This window comes from Tachysurus fulvidraco, chromosome 7 (genome assembly GCF_022655615.1).
Source record: "Tachysurus fulvidraco isolate hzauxx_2018 chromosome 7, HZAU_PFXX_2.0, whole genome shotgun sequence".
NCBI lineage: Eukaryota > Metazoa > Chordata > Actinopteri > Siluriformes > Bagridae > Tachysurus > Tachysurus fulvidraco.
The window spans coordinates 24,041,049-24,064,266 of NC_062524.1; the positions used below are offsets into that span (position 1 = coordinate 24,041,049).

At 38.6% G+C, this 23,218-nt stretch overlaps 1 protein-coding gene and 1 long non-coding RNA gene across 17 annotated transcripts in view; one reads left to right on the forward strand and one right to left on the reverse strand.

The window, feature by feature from the left end:
* Nucleotides 1-23,218, forward strand: part of nrxn2b (neurexin 2b) — a 579,761-nt gene that overhangs the window by 388,100 nt on the left and 168,443 nt on the right. The window lies entirely within an intron of this gene.
* Nucleotides 12,548-14,501, reverse strand: LOC125145226. The gene is made up of 3 exons (XR_007143559.1): nt 14,031-14,501; nt 13,857-13,915; nt 12,548-13,001 (listed from the first exon to the last, which is right to left on the reverse strand). It is a non-coding gene; the product is annotated as an uncharacterized LOC125145226 (long non-coding RNA).

Consider the following 23,218-nt stretch of genomic DNA (forward strand, 5'->3'; position numbering starts at 1 on the left):
ATGGGTAAAATGTTTAAAGTTTCTAGATTACATACATGTACATACATACTGTAAATGCACAGATGTGCAAAGAATTAGACACAAAGAGTCAGAAAGAGATTGTCTGGTGCACTTAAAAGTGCAAAACGAATGCCTTTATCAGTTCACATGGACGTACACCTAGAAATGTAGTCTAATATCATTCCGCCCCATTCACATCTCTGTGCTGCTGCTATAGCCTGTAGCATCACACCTGAGACTGTACCAGCAGCTATTTTTGTGTCCTAATGCATCTTTCGCTCTCTATAATCCTGTTTGATTGGGAAAAGGAGTTAATCCCAGAATGCCATGAATATCAGGGAACATAACAACATGAGAATTTAGTGATGCAGAGAACCATTATTTACAGATGTTTTCTCACACATCGTCTTGATATCATCTTGATTTATTTGAGCTTTAGCATGACTTTGAAACAAATCCTCTGCATTTGGAATACAGTCTTGTCTCTACTGAAACATATCCTCTACTCGTAACATTTTTGATGAAGCCAATCAGCTGGCAAACTAATGAATCCTTTCACCATCGCCGTCGAAGAAGAGATGCGAAAACCTAAAGGTCAGCGCAGGAAACGAGCCGTCAATGACCGGGCAGGGTGTCGGATAGCAGGTTAAGCTCATTAGAGTAAAGATTTCAGGTCAGGTGGATGAGAAGAGGCAATATTGTTTGTGTAGCAGGGAATGTCAATAAACAAGTGCATTCTAATGAAGATAATGTTGATGTTAAGTTTTCACAAGGTTCACTATCAGTAATCAGAAGACTTCCATTGAAGTATGAGAGTTAAAACCATATCACCAACATGGAAGGTGACGGCTCAGACGTCCTTCTTCCAAACCGTGCTACCAAAGAGCCAAATTCTTGCACACATCTACTTTAATTCGATCCAGTTGTGAAAGCGTGTATGTGTGTGTGGATACTATTTCACCTAGGGTGTATTTGCACCTCATACCCAGTGGATCCACCATTACTCTGACCAGGATAGGACTTTCTTGTTGCTAGATAAAACAAGCCACACAAACTCATGGTTTGAAAATACCAAAAGAGTTCTGGATTATTTTTCTGAATGTCAGTATGGCTTGAGAAATCCTTGACTACAAGAGACAGACACACCGAGAGAGAGAGAGAGAGAGAGAGAGAGAGAGAGAGAGAGAGAGAGAGAGAGAGAGAGAGAGAGAGAGAGAGAGATGAATATCCATGAAGACGGCAGAATCAGCAGTACGATGGATGGCGCATGGTAATAGTCTCTTGGTACATGGTGACATTTCAAAAAAAGACACAATAGTCCTCTAAAATTGAGAAAGCTTCACTTTGTGTGAACACCAAACGCATAGTGCATAACCCCAAAGGAGTTCTGAATCTTTAAAATTGGTGGGCGGGATCATATGAATATTAAAATATCAGTAATGCAAATCGTTTACTGAGGTACTGAGTCTGGTCACGTCCACAGCAGCGCTACTTTCCTTCATGTAGAAACATAGACTGGGTATCGTACTCGTATCTGTCAGGAAACGATACCGGAATGAAATCTATGATTTTCAATTAGCTGAGCAATTATAAAAGATGCATCATCCTCTGCTTTCTGTTCAGTTCAGTAGATTTAAGAGTGTAGGGCGACAGTCGCACGGCATTACAATTAAACAGTAATTAAATTATACTTATCGGCTCACTCCAGTTACCTGCAGCTATAGCGACAGCAGATGTCTGGAATTACTGCAAGATGCAGCATGATTTCTTATCAGCATGCAGTGAAAAGGAAAAGAACAGACCCTGACATGCACCTCCTGCCGTTCCCGCACAGGAGCTCATCCATTTCGTCTGTCTTAATTCTCAGCATGCCAGCAATTAGCATACAGGTAGACGGTGTGAGCAGGGGGTTTGTTGCTAGTATGTATGGTCAAGTGAGATAGAGGGTATGTACTGTAGTACACTTACAGTCTGATGGTGTTAAGAGGACAACTTTCAAGTTTAACCCCGGTTCTGCATTCACAGTGGAAATATACAGAGAAGTATGTTTCAAAATCTTGCAAAAGTTTTATGTTGTTTTCTGGCACATCTCATTCCCAAGGGATTCCCATTAGAATTTCGTAGTGGGAAATCCTTTGGAATATCTATAGTGATGAATTATCTGCCTATTCTTTATGCCCCGATATCCATTAGAGTTCTATTGGGCTTTTATAGATAAACAATTTAGATAGAATTATTTCGATTATGAGTATTCTTTAATTGTACGAGTTTATAAGTTAAAGTTTACATGTAAATACAGTGATACCTCGAGATACGACTGCATCGACATACGAATTTTTTGAGATACGAGCTGTGATTAAACCAAATTATTGCCTTGAGATCCGAACAAATTTTTGAGATACGAGCATCCGAGCCGCCACCGCCGCCGAAACAACGATCCCCAACAATCACGTGTGAGATACAAACATCCGGGAGTAAATAAAATGCAGGAAGAAACAAACCTCCTTGGACAGGTTTTTTTATTTAAACGACCGGCAGATGTTAGTGAGGAAAGAGTGACAAAAACGGCAAAAACAAGTGAAGAGAAAAGTGATGAAGAAAATGAAGCAAAATGAATGTAAAGAAAACAGAAATTGTAGCAATTAAGTTCAGTTAAGTTAAGAGAATTTCAGTTAAGTTCATTGATTTTAGTGAAGTTCAGTTAAGTGTAAAGTAGCATTAAGAGTGTACAGTAGCGAGTAAGTGAACGGCAGTGAAAGTGTACGTACGAGACAATATTCCTCCTAACTCCTCCGCCTGTTTACTCCTCCCTCAACCTCCATACGCATCTTCCGTTAGCTCAAGTCGTCTGATCTCCAAGGTAAATAATACACTTTATAGTAAAGTCAGTTTATGTTTTTTTAACATTCTCTTTTATTACTGTATGTTTTTATACAATATTTTTCATTTATAAATACAGGTACTGTACATTTTTCATATCAAATACACATAAACAAAACAACTGGAGTGGAATTTTGCGAGCTGGAACGGATTAATGGGATTTCAATTCATTTAAATGGGGAAATTTGCTTTGAGATACGAGCAAAGACACGGAATGAATTAAACTCGTATCTCGAGGTATTACTGTATATAGAATAAAGTTTCCATTTTCTTTTAATGAGTTACGCATTGGGATCGGATTCCCAAGGAATTTTTAGAGTTGCACATTGCACTATGGTGGAATTTCTGTGGAGTTCCTATCGATTTGTTTTTATGAGTTATCCGATGGAATACTGGACCCACTGAAATATTGTCCAACTGTTTTCCTATGACTTACACACTGGTATATGGTCCAAATTAATTTTCTGTGGGTTGTTTTTTTAAAAAAGTGGACCAGTTTATATATATGATTCATGTTCAGCGGGCTTCCTGTAGAATTTTAATTTGCTACCCAATGGACTACGGTATGTTTTAGTTACTATGTAGTTCTTTATGATTTGTTTTTATGAGTTATCCATTGGGGTGTGTTACGATTTTACACACTGCTCCATCTGATTTTTTATTTCTTACCCAATGGGATAGAATTGTGGAATTATTATGAGCTACTCATTGGAATATAGCCCAATTTCTATCTGGATTCATTTGTGGAAACACATTACATTGTACTACCTAATACAGAGCAACGTGATTCTTATGCAAGCCTGTGTACCGGCAGAGAGATTAGAGATTTTAGAATGCAGATAGAGTTTTCCAATTTCTTGACCCCATTTCCCTTAAAAGAAATTCCCTAGGGATTTTTTTTAGCCCAGTTCTCATGGAGCCCAGCAGGAATACCATTAAACGTTTTACCTGAAGGCAGTGGCATCAGGAAAGTAAGACAATTTTGTCCTCTGATTGTTCGCATTCCTGGATTAGTGACTTGTCCAGAGGTCAATATTGTGGATTAGGGGTCAAGGCACATGCTGTGTGTATGTTCTTGTTGCTAGATCAGGATGCCGTGTGCTTGGTGTGACAGGCGTGCAGATAAATTCTCTGGGGAAAAAAACAAGGTGAACCCATGAAACCCATGAGACCTTCTGTAGGAGCAATAGGTCGTGGTGTGTAAATCACCAACATAAACAGATTCCAAATTGTTTACTACTTATTGCCAGCACTATACAAGTCTTTGCGTAAGATGTCCTGACTATCCATAGAGCTGCAGTGCGGAAAAATTACAGATGGGAGGGTAGCAACATACAGCAAGACCTTATGACTCCCTGTCTGTTTAATTAAAGAAATTGAACCTCAGCTGTTGTATTTCTTTTCTTTTTTTCTTTTTTATTCTGGAGGCTAGTCTGGCCCTGCTGCCCCATTTGTGTTTTCTCCTGAAAGCCTTATAGAATTAAATCCACCTCAAATGAGGGGAATGAATAGGCTTGTATTGTCCTCGTGTCTCCCTTTTTATTACTAAACCTCCTATGAAATTCAAATGCTAATAGCATTCAGCCAAGTGCTAGTGTATATGCTGTAGAGCTATTTGGACAACACATGGAATTGGTCTGTGGATCAAGAAATTAGGATTCCTTCTTTTCCTGGCACACTTCCTGGAGTCAGTGTTTGATGCAGAAACAAATTAGTTCTTTAATGATCCCCTCTGTTGCCTAATTATTATTTATTTATTGTTGTTCCTCATGCAGGCATAATGATGGTTATGAACTTAAGAGAACCTTAAGAGCAACAAGATGAGATTCTGAGATTGAATGGCAACCATTTTTATGAGTCGTGGACCTCGAGGAACACGATTCAAACATTAAAATGAATCTATCTATCTATCTATCTATCTATCTATCTATCTATCTATCTATCTATCTATCTATCTATCTATCTATCTATCTATCTACAGTATCTATCTGTCTGTCTGACTTTCTGTCTGACTTTCTATCTATCTATCTATCTATCTATCTATCTATCTATCTATCTATCTATCTATCTATCTGTCTGTCTGTCTGTCTGTCTGTCTGTCTGTCTGTCTGACTTTCTATCTATCTATCTATCTATCTATCTATCTATCTATCTATCTATCTATCTATCTATCTATCTATCTATCTATCTATCTATAGTATATATCTGTCTGTCTATCTTTCTGTCTGACTTTCTATCTATCTATCTATCTATCTATCTATCTATCTATCTATCTATCTATCTATCTATCTATCTATCTATCTATCTATCTATCTATCTGTCTGTCTGTCTGTCTGTCTATCTATCTGTCTGACTTTCTATCTATCTATCTATCTATCTATCTATCTATCTATCTATCTATCTATCTATCTATCTAACTATCTATCTATCTATCTATCTATCTATCTACAGTATATATCTGTCTGTCTATCTTTCTGTCTGACTTTCTATCTATCTATCTATCTATCTATCTATCTATCTATCTATCTATCTATCTATCTATCTATCTGTCTGTCTGTCTGTCTGTCTGTCTGTCTGTCTGTCTTTCTGTCTGACTTTCTATCTATCTATCTATCTATCTATCTATCTATCTATCTATCTATCTATCTATCTATCTATCTATCTATCTATCTATCATCTATCTGTCTGTCTGTCTGTCTGTCTGTCTGTCTGTATCTATCGATCTCTGCCTGCCTGCCCGCGTGCCTTTCTATCAGTTCTAATACTGTATCTATCCATCTATCTATACTGTGTCTGTCTACCTATCATCATCTATCTATACATCTCTATATCTGACCATGTATCTATACTATATCTGCCTAGCTCTCTTGTATCCATCTATCTATTTATCTACTGTGCCTATACTGTCTGTCTATCTATCTGTCTATCTATCTATCTATCTATCTATCTATCTATCTATCTATCTATCTATCTATCTATCTATCTATCTATCTATCTATCTATCTATCTATCTATCCATCCATCCATCCATCCATCTATCTATCTATACATCTCTATATCTGACCATGCATCTATACTATATCTGCCTAGCTCTCTTGTATCCATCTATCTATTTATCTACTGTGCCTATACTGTATATCCATCCATTCATCTATCTATCTAGAATGATATCGCTGAGTGATTTGTGTTAGCAGTGAGGATGAGTCATCAGATAAAACTTAAGTGTCTAGTATTAAATTCATTTTCCTCTCTCATCCTCTTCTCCATGTCATTATATCATCTGATCTACATTTAAAGCTGTACCTCTTTCGTTCATAACCAAATCCTGTGTGCGTTTCACAGTGCAGAGAAAATGCGCTGATTTTACTGTATTGATGTGTTGGCAATTTAGTTACAGGAGAAACACACCCACTTGTGTATTATTGAAGTATGTTAAGTGGAGTCAGGCCATCAAAATGGATATTTTCTCAGGAAACACTAGCCCAACGTTTTATTCTCCTTATACTACAGTAAATCAACGTATTGCACACCACCTAACACTGTCAGTACATTTAAATGTGTGTGAAAAGAAACCTGAGCATGCCACAAGAATAGTAACAATGCAGCTGGCTGAGCTTCCATACATAAATCACTCCATTAGCATGCAGGCCAGTGCTAGTGCTAGCCGTCCTTCATTAATCAGGGGACAGTTAGCATCACAACTACCTTTGCAAGATTAATAGGCCTTGTGAGAGTGCAGTGGCCAGAGCTAACGGCTTGTTATCAGTGTTTCCTGTGGAGTTGGGTTCAATCAGGACTTGAAGTATCCGAGAACACTTGATTGACGGATTTATCGCCTGGAACGCTGGCACGCTACCCACCTCTCAAGTCATTCAGGGAAATCTAGTAGCTTTCAATAAAATGCCAGCTATCTCTGATCCTACTGAAAGATCTCTGATATATACAGTATATTAAAGATATCGTGTGACATCTACATTTAGTTTTAAGAGGGAATGGAAGACACTAATCCTTTCATTCATTATTAAATACGGGCATTTTATTTAATACGGTAGTTTTATGTTAAGACATAAAACCCTGCACTTCATTGGATGGGGATGTAATCATTTTTCCTGCTTCAAAATTTGAACTAAAAATGTCTTAAAAATGGTAGTTGACTTATTTTGTGAATGGTGTTGTATTGTTACATCATCAACCAGACATGGTAGCGATACTTGATACAAGTCTGCGGTCAGTCTCTGAGAATCGCATACACACACACACACACACACACACCGAGCATGACAAAAGAGCTTCCACTTGATAACATTCACAGGAGCGTTTTAGCAGCCTTTTGTTACACTACAGCTTCATCACAGTAAAAGTTTCCAGACACTTTTCTCACTAACCGGTTCTGTGCATAGTGAAATCGAGATCGCGCCTTTGATCCGTATCGAATACGAAGGCATACGATACGGTCCTGCGATGCCGACATACTGTATCACAGCAGCTCTGACTACAGTTCAAATCACTTACATCATCGTTAAAATCATTCGTTAGTTACAGTTACTGTTAGGGAACAGCCACGAAACAGGATACGTCCTGCTGTAGTTTAATTATAGCAAATGCTTGGTGCATTTTGTCATCAGTTAAAGGTCAATAAGACAAAAAAAAAAAAACACTACAGCTTGTTAAAAAGACAAGGCAGACTATACAATAACTGGCGACTCCTTCAATAAATGTTAAATAATCAACAAAACCCAATCACTGAGCCGTTACTATAGTAACAATAACATTCTGAGATTTTAATTAAAGCCAGAACGACTTGATACCTTTCGTCCAATCAGAACGCAGAATGCGGGTAATGTGTGGTATCTAAACTGTACGGTCCATTACAGTTCCGGTCGGCTAATTTGACACATACCTTCTGTTTGTCCTTCTCCCCTAAGAGCAGAACCAAACAAGCAGAGCAATGAAAATTCCCGCTGAACGTTTCCAGCTCTTCCTTCTTTTCGCCTAATGAGGAATTACACATGTGCTCACCTTTTTAAATCTGGCATTTACCAGGTCATGCAGATGTCAGCATCTGCTCGTTTCACACGACACTCAGCACGCCGGATGAATTATACATGAACCGCACAAACAACTGTTCTGCTGAATCTCTGCTGGTTATTGCCAAGTGGTCCACAAATTCTCCTGCGCTCTGCATTATGGGTAGAATAATAGGTCTACTAAATTATTAATCATTAATGATTTAGATGTATGAGGCGGAGCTTGGAGGCTTTTTTTTTTTTTTTTTGGAAAAAAAAAAGAGAAATTATGAAAGAAAGTTTGCACATTTTTTTTTCCCCAGTCTCGTTGACCTCCAAAGTGAACTTCAGCAGCATGCGTAGGAGATGATGGTCACTTGTATGGAAGGGTGCAGAGGACGATGCCCATGAGATGCATATTCATATCCGCATACATCCCATCGCTCTCCACACACACACACACACACACACACACACACACACACACACACACACACACACACTCATAATCTCCGCCAACAAGTCCATTATTCACACTGTGCCTGCAGACAACGTTCTCCCCGTCGACAGGTATACTGAGTCAGCTAAAACTTTCTATCCATGTAAGAACAAGGTGGGAGGAACAAAATAAATAAATAAATGTAAACAACGATGCTAAAATAGCATACCGTATAGATTTGAGGTTCGCTGCAGACACTTCAGTTTTATTAAAGAACATTAATAATGAAGGTAGATAATTAAGGCGATAGTCTGAGCGGACATTAAAAAGTCCACATACTGTAACACCAGTGCTATGAAGGAGCTATGAGCAGTTTATGATCACTTTTAACACAAAGTGATATGAAGTGTCTTCACTGTCTCTTTTACTGTCGGTAAAGAAATATCAATAAATGTCATTTTAAAGTAGTGTTTATAGGGATACATAGGTGCTCGCAAAGGTGCCATGTATCCTTATGAACACTACACGGTAAAAAGAGAGAGAGAGAGGGAGAGAGAGAGAGAGAGAGAGAGAGAGAGAGAGAGAGAGAGAGAGAGAGAGAGAGAGAGAGAGAGAGAGAGAGATGGAAGAAACAGGAAGGGACTGGAACAGAGGGGATGGAGCAAGAGGGGGAGGGAGGGAGCTGGATGAGAGTGGAGAGAGAGCATGAGAGAGAGAGAGGGGCTGGAATGGAGAGAGAGAGAGAGAGAGAGAGAGAGAGAGAGAGAGAGAGAGAGAGAGAGAGAAGGTGAAGAGGGAGCTGGAAAAGAGAGAGAGAAGGAGAAATAGAGAGCTGGAAGAGACAAAGAGGGAAGAAGAGCAAGGTGAGCTGGAAGGGGGAGTGAGAGTAAGAGTGTGTGTGTGTGTGTGTGTGTGTGTGTGTGTGTGTGTGTGTGTGTGTGTGTGTGTGTGTGTCTGCACAAGCATCCCTCTATCCTCACTGGAATCCTGGAAGAAATCTTTGGTCAGCAAGTGTGCAGCGGATGAACAGAAATATGACGATGATGGACTGCAGAACGGAAACAGAGACTGATGATGTGAACAGAAAGGCAGTAGGAGGTGTAGCAGGAGCGACAGATCAATGAGCGAAAGGATAGATGCAGGCAGAGAGATGAAGGAGATTGGAATGTGGCAAAAAGTTTGTTATAGAGCAGGAGAATGTGTAATGAGTTAGGATTACATGGAATTTATGCATTAAACACAGTGTGTGTGTGTGTGTGTGTGTGTGTGTGTGTGTGTGTGTGTGTGTGTGTGTGTGTGTGTGTGTGTGTTTGTGTGTGTGTGTGTGAGAAAGAGAGAGAGAGAGATTAGAGAGATAATATAATTTATGTCCTATCACGTCATCACTGAAACCTTGTGATACAATGAACATCTCATCGGTGAGAAACACGTGATACAATAAAATACGTGTAACTCAGTAAGACGTGAAACGTGAAACTTTGGCATGTTTTCTTTTTCAAATCTTTTTGTCAACCATTTTGCTGCCATTTTGTTTAGGAGCTTGACATTTCTGGCAGAGTAATAAGCCAAAATGTCTCCAGTCGAGTGTGTGAGCCGAGACAGGAAGAGTGCAGGGATGTGTCCGTCCGATTAGCGATAGGAGAGGTTGGGTGTGTGTGAGTGTGTGTGTGTGTGTGTGTGTGTGTGTGTGTGTGTGTATGTGTGTGAGTGTGTGAGATGGGGGGTGGGTATATAGGGTGATCGATCAGGGCGAAAGAGAGCAAGATACAAATGATGCAGACGGTGTGACGCGATGACAACCATCCATCTCTCCAAACTGGTTATGGAGCTGTTCTAGATGTAATGACTGCCTCAGGAAATGTGTGTGTGTGTTTGTGTGTGTGTGTGTGTATGTGTGTGTGTGTGTGTGTGTGTGTGTGTGTGTGTGTGTGTGTGTGTGTGTGTGTGTGTGTGTGTGTGTGTGTGTGTGTAAAAGAGATTGAGAGAGTTCATCAGAGTGTAACTGTGAATGATAAAATATCATTGCATCCTCATGCTCCTATCTCACACACACACACACACACACACACACACACACACACACACACACACACACACACACACACACACACACACACACCAAAACATATGCTACCAGAGATAAGAGGTTGGGGAGGTGACAGGTGGAACAGTTTGCTAAATTTTCTTTAACGATGCATGTCCACACACACACACACACACACACACACACACACACACACACACACACACACACACACACACACACACACTTCATGCATCATCTTCATAGATATTTTTTTTCCATTCTTAAGTGACATTTTCTACCAGAGTAAATACATCCACACGTAGCATGTAGTGTATAATTATTTGTTCGAGGTCGAGGTCGAGGTCGAGGTGGAGGTTGAGGTGAAGGTGGGCGTGGCTCAGTTTGATATGTTGCTATGCAACATAAGCTTGGGACAAGAATAGAAGGTTGTGCAGAGGTGTTGATGGTAATGTTTTGTCTGCGAGCCCAAGTGTTGTGTTTTATTTTATTTAATGAAGAAGAGTAAATTGTAGCTTACAGCTTTGTGTGTACAGAACTATAAAACTCTACCCAGATCTCTGTGCTTTTATTAACTGTCTGATGTTCACCTCTACAGATTTATCTTGCTGTCATTCAAACACACACACACACACACACACACACACACACTGTATATACATACACATTCCCCGCCACACACACACACACACACACACACACACACACACACACACAGTATGCACATACACATTCCCCTCTACACACACACACAGACACACACACACACACACACACACACACACTGTATATACATACACATTCCCCGCCACACACACACACACACACACACACACACACACACACACAGTATGCACATACACATTCCCCTCTACACACACACACAGACACACACAGACACACACACACACACACACACACACAGTATGCACATACACATTCCCCTCTACACACACACACAGACACACAGACACACACACACACACACACACACACTGTATATACATACACATTCCCCGCCACACACACACACACACACACACACACACACACAGTATGCACATACACATTCCCCTCTACACACACACACAGACACACACACACACACACACACACACACTGTATATACATACACAGTCCCCGCCACACACACACACACACACACACACACACACACACACACACACACACACACACACACACACACACACACACACACACACACACACACACACACACACACTGTATATACATACACATACCCCCACACACACACACACACACACACACACACACACACACACAGTATGCACACACACACACAGACACAGACACAGACACACACACACACACACACACACACACACACACACACACACACACACAGACTGTTTACACATACACACAAACACTGTATACACATACACATTCCCCTCTACACACACACTGTATACACATACACGTTTACCACACACACACACACACACACACACACACACACACACACACACACACACTCTGTACACACTCACCCCACCACACTCCAGGTACAGACATATACAGACCTTTTAATTTTCATCTTTGCGTGTGTGTGTGTGTGTGTGTGTGTGTGTGTGTGTGTGTGTGTGTGTGTGTGTGTGTGTGTGTGTGTGTTCGTGTGTGTGCATGTGTGTGTGCGTGCAGCCGAGATTGGTTCTAGTGTAAATGAGCAAATAAATTAAGGGCGTGAGTTGTCTTGTGACAAGGACATCAACATCTTTAATTTTTAAAACCACAACACTATTAAAATCCCCAATTATGAAAACGAAAGACATGAAGTTTCCCTTACTCACTCCAATGACTAAATCATAATAGTAAATTCAATTAAAAATTCAATTCAATGAAATAAACACACACTTCTAACTTTATCTGTAAATGTTTAAGGGTAACATTTAATTCTTTCTGTCTGAAAGACAGTCTTTGTTTCTTACCATCCTTCTTTCTGCCTAACATCTCTCTCTCTCACACACACACACACACACACACACACACACACACACACACACACACACACACACACACACACACACACACACACGGTGATGCATTAGTATACTTTGTGCTGGTGCCCAGCAAACAGCCCTCCATTAGTCTGGGATAAAGGCCATGGGCTGAATATTGGACTCTGGATCAGCTCTCTCAAACACACACACACACACACACACACACACACACACACATACTCACACAGTTAGAGTTAGAGAGAGAACAGTATTGCTGATCTTAGATCAGCTCCATGTACACATGATTACAGTGAAATCAGAGCAGCGTGTCATGGCGGCTCTCCTTCCTGTGTGAGACAGAGACACAGAGACACCCAAGCTGAAATGGCCTCTTATTATAACTGTAGCAGCTTTTAGGTCGGGTGTAAAAGCCATTAGCTAATGCCCTAGGTAGTGCACTTCATCTCCAATATGGAGCCATTTCTGATTCAGCATGTAGACCATAATCTATGAAAGAATATTTTCAACATTAAAAAACCAGACTGTACATTTCATATGTATAACTATACCTTTGTGTTGTTGAGCTCAAATCCGATTGGACGTCGGGGTCGTGGACGTCTTCTCCGTCTCATGGCAGACACACACACGTTCTGTAGAAACAGATTACAGCAAAGTTTAAATAAAGGTTTTGTTACTGAACAAATAAAAGGGTAGAATAATTAGTATGCTGAAGGAAGGAGTCTCCAGTGTCAGTGCTGTCAGTCAGTAAGCTTTCCATCACCAATTAACACCAAATTAAACTCTCTCTCTCTCTCTCTCTCTTTCTCTCTCTCTCTCTCTCTCTCTCTCTCTCTCTCTCTCTCTCTCTCTCTTTCTCTCTCTCTCTCTCTCTCTCTCTCTCTCTCTCTCTCTCTCTCTCTCTCTCTCTCTCTCTCTAACCTTTTAATCCACAACTGAATTTTCAGTTGATTTTCTGAATTTTCTCTCGATCTCTCTCTCTTTCTCTCTCTTTCTCTCTCTATCTCTCCTTAACCTTTTAAATTTACAATTGAATTCTTTCTTTCTTTCATTTCTCTCTCTCTCTCTCTCTCTCTCTCTCTCTCTCTTTAACCTTTTAATCCAAAACTGAATTTTCTCTTTCTTTCTTTCTTTCTTTCTTTCTTTCTTTCTTTCTTTCTTTCTCTCTCTCTCTCTCTCTCTCTCTCTCTCTCTCTCTCTCTCTCTCTCTCTCTCTCTCTCTCTCTTTAACCTTTTAATCCAAAACTGAATTTTCTCTTTCTTTCTTTCTTTCTTTCTTTCTTTCTTTCTTTCTTTCTTTCTTTCTTTCTTTCTTTCTTTCTTTCCTCTCTCTCTCTCTCTCTCTCTCTCTCTCTTTAACCTTTTAATCCACGACAGAATTTTCTCTTTCTTTCTTTCTTTCTTTCTTTCTTTCTTTCTTTCTTTCTTTCTCTCTTGCTTTCTCTCTCTTCCCTCCTATCTCAGTCATCATTGTCTTTATATCTCACCTGCTCTCTCTGGATGCAGTGTGACCCGGGTTGGTTGTAGACCCGAGCTCCTACTGCCCCTTCACACACACACACACGTCATATCACCAAACAAATGAAAGAGCGAGTTATCGACCCCGTAACCGACTTCGAGCTCAAAGACAGCAGCGATAAGAGACAACAGCGAGTGTTTACCCCCATTATAGAAACAATGCATGGTCATAGATGAAGGAACAAACATGACGACGAGATCGTATCGTTTCCAAGAGCCTGCCGTCGTCCTTCTCGCAACGCAGGAAATGAAGAAGGATCCTATCGAGTGCTGAAGATGATGATGATGAAGATGATCTCTTTTGTTTTCCATCCACATCGTTTATACCACTTTATACAGAATCCTGAAGTTATAAATATATACGAACAAAGATTTGGTCTGTCAGCAATAAAGACTCGGAAATGCTGGAAAGTTTCTACTAAATAACGACTTGTGGATGTAAGTCACATCCTTCCATATCAATCTGATGACATTAGACTGACAGGAAATCATTAACTTTCACCAAAAAATAATCGAAGCAGCCATTTGGGAAAGGACGTGAGGTCAAGTTGAACTTTACGCATGTTGGGAAAAAAAAAAAACCCTCAGCAAACCCTGTTGTGTTTCGTTGCTTGCTGATGCTTGTTGATTCTTAATGGAGAGGAAAGTGTCAGTTTGGACAAATAGTGGAAAGCGTAAATGAGTATAAGTGATCTTTACTGACGGCATTTTTAGGCATGACATTAATAGCAATAACATTTGTTCACATCACGGTATACTGTCTGGGATTCATTCCTTATAAGGTCATGCTATGTCGCTATGCTGAGGGGAGGAGTCTCCAGTGTCAGAGCTTTCTAACAGTCAATAAGATTTCCACCATAAGTTTTTAAAAATAGGCAAATTCTCTCTCTCTCTCTCTCTCTCTCTCTCTCTCTCTCTATATAAGATATATCGCTCATATATATATATATATAAATACTCTAATTAATGGCTATCTCTTCAGAAATAAATAAATAACATAAAATTTACATTTATTTTATTTATTTATTTATTTTATTTATTTATTTATTTTATTATTTCTTTATATAATATACTATCTCTTTAATAATAAAATACACAGTCATAATTGTTTAACTATCTTATAAATATAAATATAGGTTATATATATATATATATATATATATATATATATCTATATCTCTATATCTATCTATCTTATGTTTATATATATCTATCTAATTCTATCTGTAGATGTCTCTATCTCTCTCTCTCAATCTCAATATTTCTATTTGTATATCTATCTTGTTCTATCTCTATATAGCTCTATCTTGTTCTCTATCTATATCTCTCTCGATATCACTATTCTCTTTGTCTATCTATCTATATCTATATTGGTATCTCTCTCTATATCTCATATCTCTATCTATTACTGTATCTATTAAGACATACATCACATAAATACATTTCTTTCTTTCTTTCTTTTTTTCTTTCTTTCTTTCTTTCTTTCTTTCTTTCTTTCTTTCTTTCTTTCTTTCTTTCTTTCTTTCTTTCATCTCTCTCTCTCTCTCTTTCTCTCTCCCATCCCAGTCATCATTGTCCTCTCTCTCACTCTCACTCTCGTTCTCTCTCTCTCTCTCTCTCTCTCTCTCTCTCTCTCTCTCTCTCTCTCTCATTCTCTCTGTCGCTGTCTCTCTCTCTCTCTCTCTCTCTCTCTCGCTCTCACTCTTTCTCTTTGTCTCTCTCTCTTGTTCTCTCTCTCTCTCGCTCTCTCTTGTTCTCTCTCTCTCTCTCTCTCGCTCTCACTCTTTCTCTTTGTCTCTCTCTCTTGTTCTCTCTCTCTCGCTCTCTCTTGTTCTCTCTCTCTCTCTCTCTCTCTCTCTCTCTCTCTCATTCTCTCTCTCTCTCTCTCTCTCTCTCTCTCTCTCTCTCTCTCTCTCTCTCATTGGTATACTTTCACTCCCCGTAGAGAGAAGTCAGACATGTGCAGGAAGCCTGTGAATCTTGCATTATTACGTGTGCTTTAATCACATGTCGCATGCTGAGTGAGATCTCGCTGGTGTTCTAAATTTAAAGCACCGCAGACGCCTTAACGATGCATTCAAGTTAGGGAAAGGGGCTGTGTGCGCTAATATTAGCACCTCAGACAGAAACCTGGTGTTGGTACAGTAGGAAGTCCTAGCATCTGACCAATTCTGTTTAAACCCAAGGAATATTATCACCTTCAGTTCAGGTTCTCGAGATCTTCGGCAAACAGCCGCAAAGTGCTCGATAATATAGACGAGGACATAAAAAAAAAATAGAGAAAATCCATATCTTTCTTTGTCCTCTTTGCTGACAGAAGAAGGGTAGGATTTGGAGATAATAATTGCCAGCAATCCTTTTCATAAAAGCAGAGGAATCAGGTCTCCTTAGAGGAAGTCAAGCAATTAGAGGGGATCTGCATGTACGAGTGCAGAATAAGGAATGAAATACAAGACAGGATGCGCTGTAAGAGGAAACTAATCAGCGCTAAGGTGGTGAAAGTTTCTCTTGGTAACAGGACTGATTTGTTTCCCAGCAGCAGTGCATCTGGAAGTGTTTTATTCCTCTTATATCACAACAATTACATTATACTGTAGACTGAAGTGAAATTATTATTATATCTATTCAAATATTATACGCCTAACCCAGGGGTCGGCAACCCACGGCTCCGGGGCCGTAAGTGGCTCTTTCATCCCTCTGCTATGGCTCCCTGTAGATTTGGAAAATAAATATTTAATTCAAATATATCCTGTTTTAGTTAGTTAGTTTTGTCGCTTAAAATATGTGTCATAACTGCCGACTTGCGAAATCCGACACAGAAGCTGACGCAGTTTTGGTTTGCTGCAGCTGGCAAGTTAAAATTTTGATGTCATGCAGGGCTGTCAAGTGTCACACATTGAGAGTGACAGTCACGCATTTGGGTCTTTTGTCACGTTCTCCCGCCACACATCGTATTTCTCACGCAGAAAAACTTTTTGACTATTTATCATATATTTAATAAGCCGCAGGGCCCAAAACGTATCAGTCCGCACCGCTGTCTCTATGGAACCGGGCAGGAATCAAGCGCATCTCCTGGAGTTCTTAGTCGAGCCTGACACTTATCATCCAATCAAAAAAAGAGGCTACACAATAGCCAATCAGAAAATAGCACTATCTGGGAAAGATTTAACACAACAACCAATGAAAAAAATTGGTTAATTTCAGAGCCCTGCCATGAATACGAAGAGGACTCAATTAGACATTGAACATTTAAAGTAACCTTCAACCCAGCTTCTTTTTTCTTAAGGTTAGTTCAAACAGTTGAAAATATTTTTGTTTGCTTGCAGAAATAAAATTTCATTTACTCGTTAGCAGTTCATTGATTTCATATCCTTTTTTCATATCGTTTTTTCTATCCTTTCCATAAAGGTAAAAAACGATATATGCAGCGTTATCTTCATTTTAGATGTTAAAAGGGTTTTGTGGCTCCTTGTGGGTTTTTTTTTTTTTTTTTTCTGAGGGAAACGGGTCCAAATGGCTCTTTGAGTGTTTAAGTTGCCAACCCCTGGTCTAACCCTAACCCTAACCCTAACCCTGGCTAATAATATAATTTCTGATCCCAATCATGTTCTGCATAATGAATCAAATCGGAGGTACAGAATCCCAAGATACAAAAAAAATTGAAATTGAAATACTCCTTTGTGCACCAAGCGATCCTTGAGCTAAATAGGACACTTAATCGTAAACCAAGAGTATTGTAAATGTGCTGTTTTCTTGTTTTGTTTTTTTCTTTTGAGTTTGTGGATTATGTAATGTTTTGTAAGTGATGATCGCTGCAAACATAGAAAATATACTGTGATGCCAGAAAAAATGTTCTGACAATAAAGTACCATATCATATCATATCATATCATATCATATCATATCATATCATATCATGATTTATAACCGCTATAGTATAACAGCCATTCCATCACCATCCTCTGTTTTTTTTTAAATCCAATTAATATGATAAAAAAAGAAAGAAAAAGGCAAAGCTAGCTGTAAAAATAGAAGCAATAAATAGAAGCACACACTGAGCTCACACCTGAGCTGACAATCGAAGCAACAGTGATGATGTTCTGAGAACAGACAAATCACATCTGCACAGTTTCATCATATATGGTTTAATCGCTGGAATAATCAGTGGCAACATCCTCGTGAGATCTCACACCTAAATACTAAATACCTAAATACTGTAAAATACACATAATCATTTTTTCCTTAAACATAACAGACGTATTAGTTATAAACTGTTCGTCGATGATGCTCCGCCCCCGATATTTAAATGAAAGATATATATATATATATATATATATATATATATATATATATATATATATATATATATATATATATATATAACACAAATGTAATATAAAATATATATATTAGGGGGTGCACGGTGACTCTTAGTGGTTAGCACGTTCGCCTCACACCTTCATGGTTGGGGGTTAGAGTCCCACCTCCGCCTTGTGTGTGTGGAGTTTGCATGTTCTCCCCGTGCCTCGGGGGTTTCCTCCTGGTACTACGGTTTCCTCCCCCGGTCCAAAGACATGCATGGTAGGTTGATTGGCATCTCTGGAAAATTGTCTGTAGTGTGTGATTGCGTGAGTGAAAGAGAGAGTGTGTGTGCCTTGTGATGGGTTGGCACTCCGTCCAGGGTGTATCCTGCCTCGTTGCCTGATGACACCTGAGATGTGACCCGAGAAGTTCGGATAAGCGGTACAAAATGAATGAACGAATGAATGTAAAGACAATAAAAAGGATACGAAGTGGCAGGAAAGCATAAATACAGTACGAATCTAAAATGTTTTGATGAAGCTCATGCTCGCGGACACACATGAAGTACTTCGCCTTTGCTAGTAGAAAGCTAAAAAGCCAACGGGGAATTTGTTATAAACTGTTAAATGGACTGTGAAATATTGGTAGAGAAAAAGTTTATTGCTTCCACTTCCAGCATTCCTGCATTAAGTCAGTGTTGTCATTGTAATACAAAGCACAACCAGGGTTTTTTTTTTTCTTCTTTAGACCAGATCTAACCCTAACTCTTAGGTTCACTATTATCCACTTGAGTTAATTGAAATGATATGTATATAATGATAAAAAAGTTTCAGGTCATCCCATTTTCCATGCCCTCGCTGCACTCGTTAAAAGAAACTTAAGCAGCAAATTCGGTCATAGCGCTTTACTGTAAAGCAAAGTGTAATTCCTGCATCTCCTTCTTTACCAGGCAAAGCAAAGCACAGTGCGGCTAATGAGTTTTCTCCATCTTCTATCCACCACGCATTGTTCTCTCCGACAGAAAGTTCTGTGGCATTTAATTGCAGATATGTTTTGCTGCAGGCTCTGTGAAATTTCAATTGATCTAAAACCTCATTAGGTCTATTTTTGCACTTCTACTTTCTACTTTCTGATTAGACTGCAAAACTGCAACTGGGGAAATGATAAAGAGGGATAAAAAATGAAAAGGAAAGAAAAAGAAAAGAAAAGCAACGGCTAATGGTATGGTATGGTATGGAATGGTATGGTATGGTATGGAATGGTATGGTATGGTATGGTATGGTATGGTATGGAATGGTATGGTATGGTATGGTATGGTGTATTCATCCAGGACCTTGTGGTTTTTTCACACTTGGATCCAATCTTATGGTATGATTCTGATACAGGGTTGAAGTTTTCACTTTAACAAACTGTGTTAGATTTGCACAATTCTTTTTTTTTTTTTTCTCCCATCTTACAATACCCCAGTGTGAGCTACTTCAAGTGTGAAAAGCCCTAATGAAGGCTTTGGGGTTTGAGTTTAAAAATGAAATAGAATTTAACTTTAATTTCCTAATACTTTTATCTAGACGTACTCAACAACTCAGAAAACCGCGCCTTCGGGTCGAACCCACACATTCCTCGGCCGGTCGAAAATATTGGAACGTTACTGACAGTTGATTCGAGTCGCCCAGATGTGATCTGTTCAAACACTGAATTAACACTGAACTGAACTCTTGGTTTAAGCTCTGGGTTGCATGTTGAATGGAAGTTTATAAAGCACTGTGTATAACTATGTATAGCTATACACAGTGCTTTATAAACTTCCATTAACACTGAACTGAAAATGGAAGTTTATAAAGCACTGTGTATAACTATGTATAGCTGATTATAAGCTCCTATAAAGTATGACGTACCGTATGTCACACTATATGCTAATAATGAACTATTACTATTACAAGATCCCCAACTTGCCACATTGACAGGGATTTTAACAATGTAAATAAAATCTCCTATTGTTGTATTTTACCACTTAACCTCATGAAGAGAAATTAGAAAAAGTGTTTAAATAAAAGCACTAAGTAGCAGGACCCGGTGAGCACAAACACAAACGCATATTGGCTACTAACGGTAAATTAATCCAGAGACCCATATTCTGACATCGATGGGAGACATGAAGCGCTTTACAGCTGGTGAATAATTAACAACTGGCAACCGTCGTCTATTCCCTCGCTTTCACTTCGCTTCTTCGTTGTTTGCATTCGTGTGTGTTAGAGTTAACGTTAAATATTCCGAAAAAGAGACTGAGCTAATATTCTTTTTATAATACAGTTCTACAAGACACCGGAATATACTGTAAATATTTAACACACACACACACACACACACACACACTGAGAATTATCTTGCTTTCAATTAAACATACCTTAAATTCTTCAATACGTCATTTCTGCATTAGAAATGTTGGCTAATCTGGCAAAACTCAGAAGATACTACTTCAAATCTTGTCAAACAGTATCAGGTTTTGATGTTATATAACAAATCTGTTATATTTCACACTACAAAGAATTTCATAAATTAATATTTTTATATTTTATTAATTTAGTTTATAACCCAGACTGTCCTTACTGTGGAGTTCAGTGAAGCTACAATTCATCGAATGCTGTTACTTGTACAGTATAATTGGCAATGATCAATTCAGTAGGTTTTATATCATGCAAAGCTTCTCATAAGTATGTACCCCCTTTTAAACCTTTCAACATTTTGTAGCATTTAAAATCTGGTATTTTTTTGTACCAGATTATTTTTCAATTTTATTTCAATTAATGTTGCATTATGGGAAAGGTCAAAATTTGAGCTTATTTTTTTTCAGCCTTCTAGACGTTTCTCCTGGACATAATGATGGTGTTTCTTGTGGTGTAGCCTTTTTAAGAAACAAAACTCTGGAGCCTTCAGAGAATAGGTACATTTTTATTGAGACAACATATGAATGAACCCCAATCGACGGAACATTTGGTGAAACTAATTTTACAGCACTGTGGGCGAATACTTATGCAACTTTTCCATTATTTATTCAGCTTTTTTCTTTTTTTTTTTTGTTTTTTGTTTGTTTGTTTTTTTGGTGAACTATATTGATTCTTCACCCTGATCAATTATTACGGCATATTTTATGCAGATTTCTGCTTTTACGTCTCGATAATTAGTTCTAAAAGTTCAAAGGGGGCCGATATTTATAATTCAAAAGTATGCGAAGGGGTTTCTCAGTCAGAGATTTGCCACTAATCTGGTAACCGTCGTAGTGCAGTTCAAGTTGATTCAATGGGTGTTTGAGAATGGGTAGAGATGGTAATGAGTTATTAAGAGAGAGAGAGAGGATGTAAAGAAAGAAAGCTAAAGGAGGGAGAAAAGAAAATTGGTATGCATAGGTGTGAGTGGATAGTTGACATGCAAGGCTCATTTGTGCACACTATAATTCCTTCATTCCTGACACAATGTTCTGGCACTGCTATCTTCAAAATGTCAACCTATCCTTCTTCCTCCTTTTTTCCTCCCCTTGTTGTTTTTCAGGTCTTTAGTTTTAGTCAAAAGGGCACTTCTCTCTTTTCAAGGGCTGGAAAATCGATGGAGAAATAGTACAAACAGAGACGGGGCGTGGAGGAACTGGTTTGTTGCCTTTTCCCTAATGAAACCATTTGTTTTAGGTTTTGATTGTCTGTAAACGTCGGTGCTTTATTAAAATGCCACGCACTAATGATGGCAAAGGTGACACTATCGGCGTTTGTATATTATAATATCACACGTTGAATAGGATGGGATTCGGGTCAATAGAGAACAAGAACATTTGAGTCTTTTGCTGTCGTGTGTTTGTTCAGCCTGACTCGGTCGAACATGCGCATAACAATTCGACTGAGGATATATTTACTGACGTGTAGAATCCAGTATTCAGCAACAAATGCTAGGAACTTTTGCTTCCTAAATAAGTCCGGACTGGAAAAATGTTCGGTATCAACCCGGAGAAAAGAAATATGTGATCAGTCAGAATTAAGAAAGGATTCGAAATACAGTTTAGATTAGAAATATAACACAATAAAACGCTTTCTCAATAAATATGCGATTTCCAAAAATAAATAAATAAATAAATAAATAAATACATTTTTTTCACACAAGATCAAACCCAATTCTGCTCTCTGAGACACCGCAAGCCTCTAAAATTCAAAAACAACCACAAAAAAATCTGTTCAAAGTTGTCCACAGACGGAAAAACACACTCCTAGACTGAAAGCCAACAGAGTCCTGACTCATTTTATATCAGACATCTAAATAAAATTATTCATTTGTTTATGATCGACCGACAAGCCGAAAAGTTCTAAACTTTACTTTATTTTTTGGTGGTACTTTATTTGAAGGGAACCTACATACAGCCTTTATAACACATTTATAAGCATGAAACATTTACAAAGCAAATGCTGAAGAAGATCTGTCAAAATGATACGAGGTGACAGTTAAGGATTTATGTGCAAAAAGTCAATGCTGACGCTCCACCTATGAGTCGAATCGGCACGACGTGTTGTTATTTTATCCCCATTTTAAATGTTATTAGTTAGATAAATCTGCGAAAGGTGTACACTGGTTTTAAACATAAGCAAATATGATTATCATTTTAGTTTAAGAGCATTAAAAGCTCCCATGTGGCTGGTAATATGGGCTTCGGAAATACGATATTTTTTTAAATAACGTACAAAATTCTTTCATGCATCGTCATCCTTCGTAAGTCCTTTTATGCCACAGGTTGACGTAAGCCTGACAGAAACCCTGCAGTATTGCTTTTATAAAACATTTATTCACTTCTTAGAAGTTTGTTGTTGTTTTTTTTGTTGTTTTTTTCCGCTATACAATTCTTATAGCTTTACAAATTTCAAAGCTTTGCTCCATGTAGAATTTCTATGTCTACATCCACGGCTCTGAGTAGATCCGCTTTAGGAAGCTGTACAGGGACCATCGCTTGCTCATACCAAAGTTTTTTTTTCCGGTGAATAAAATTGATTTTTTCT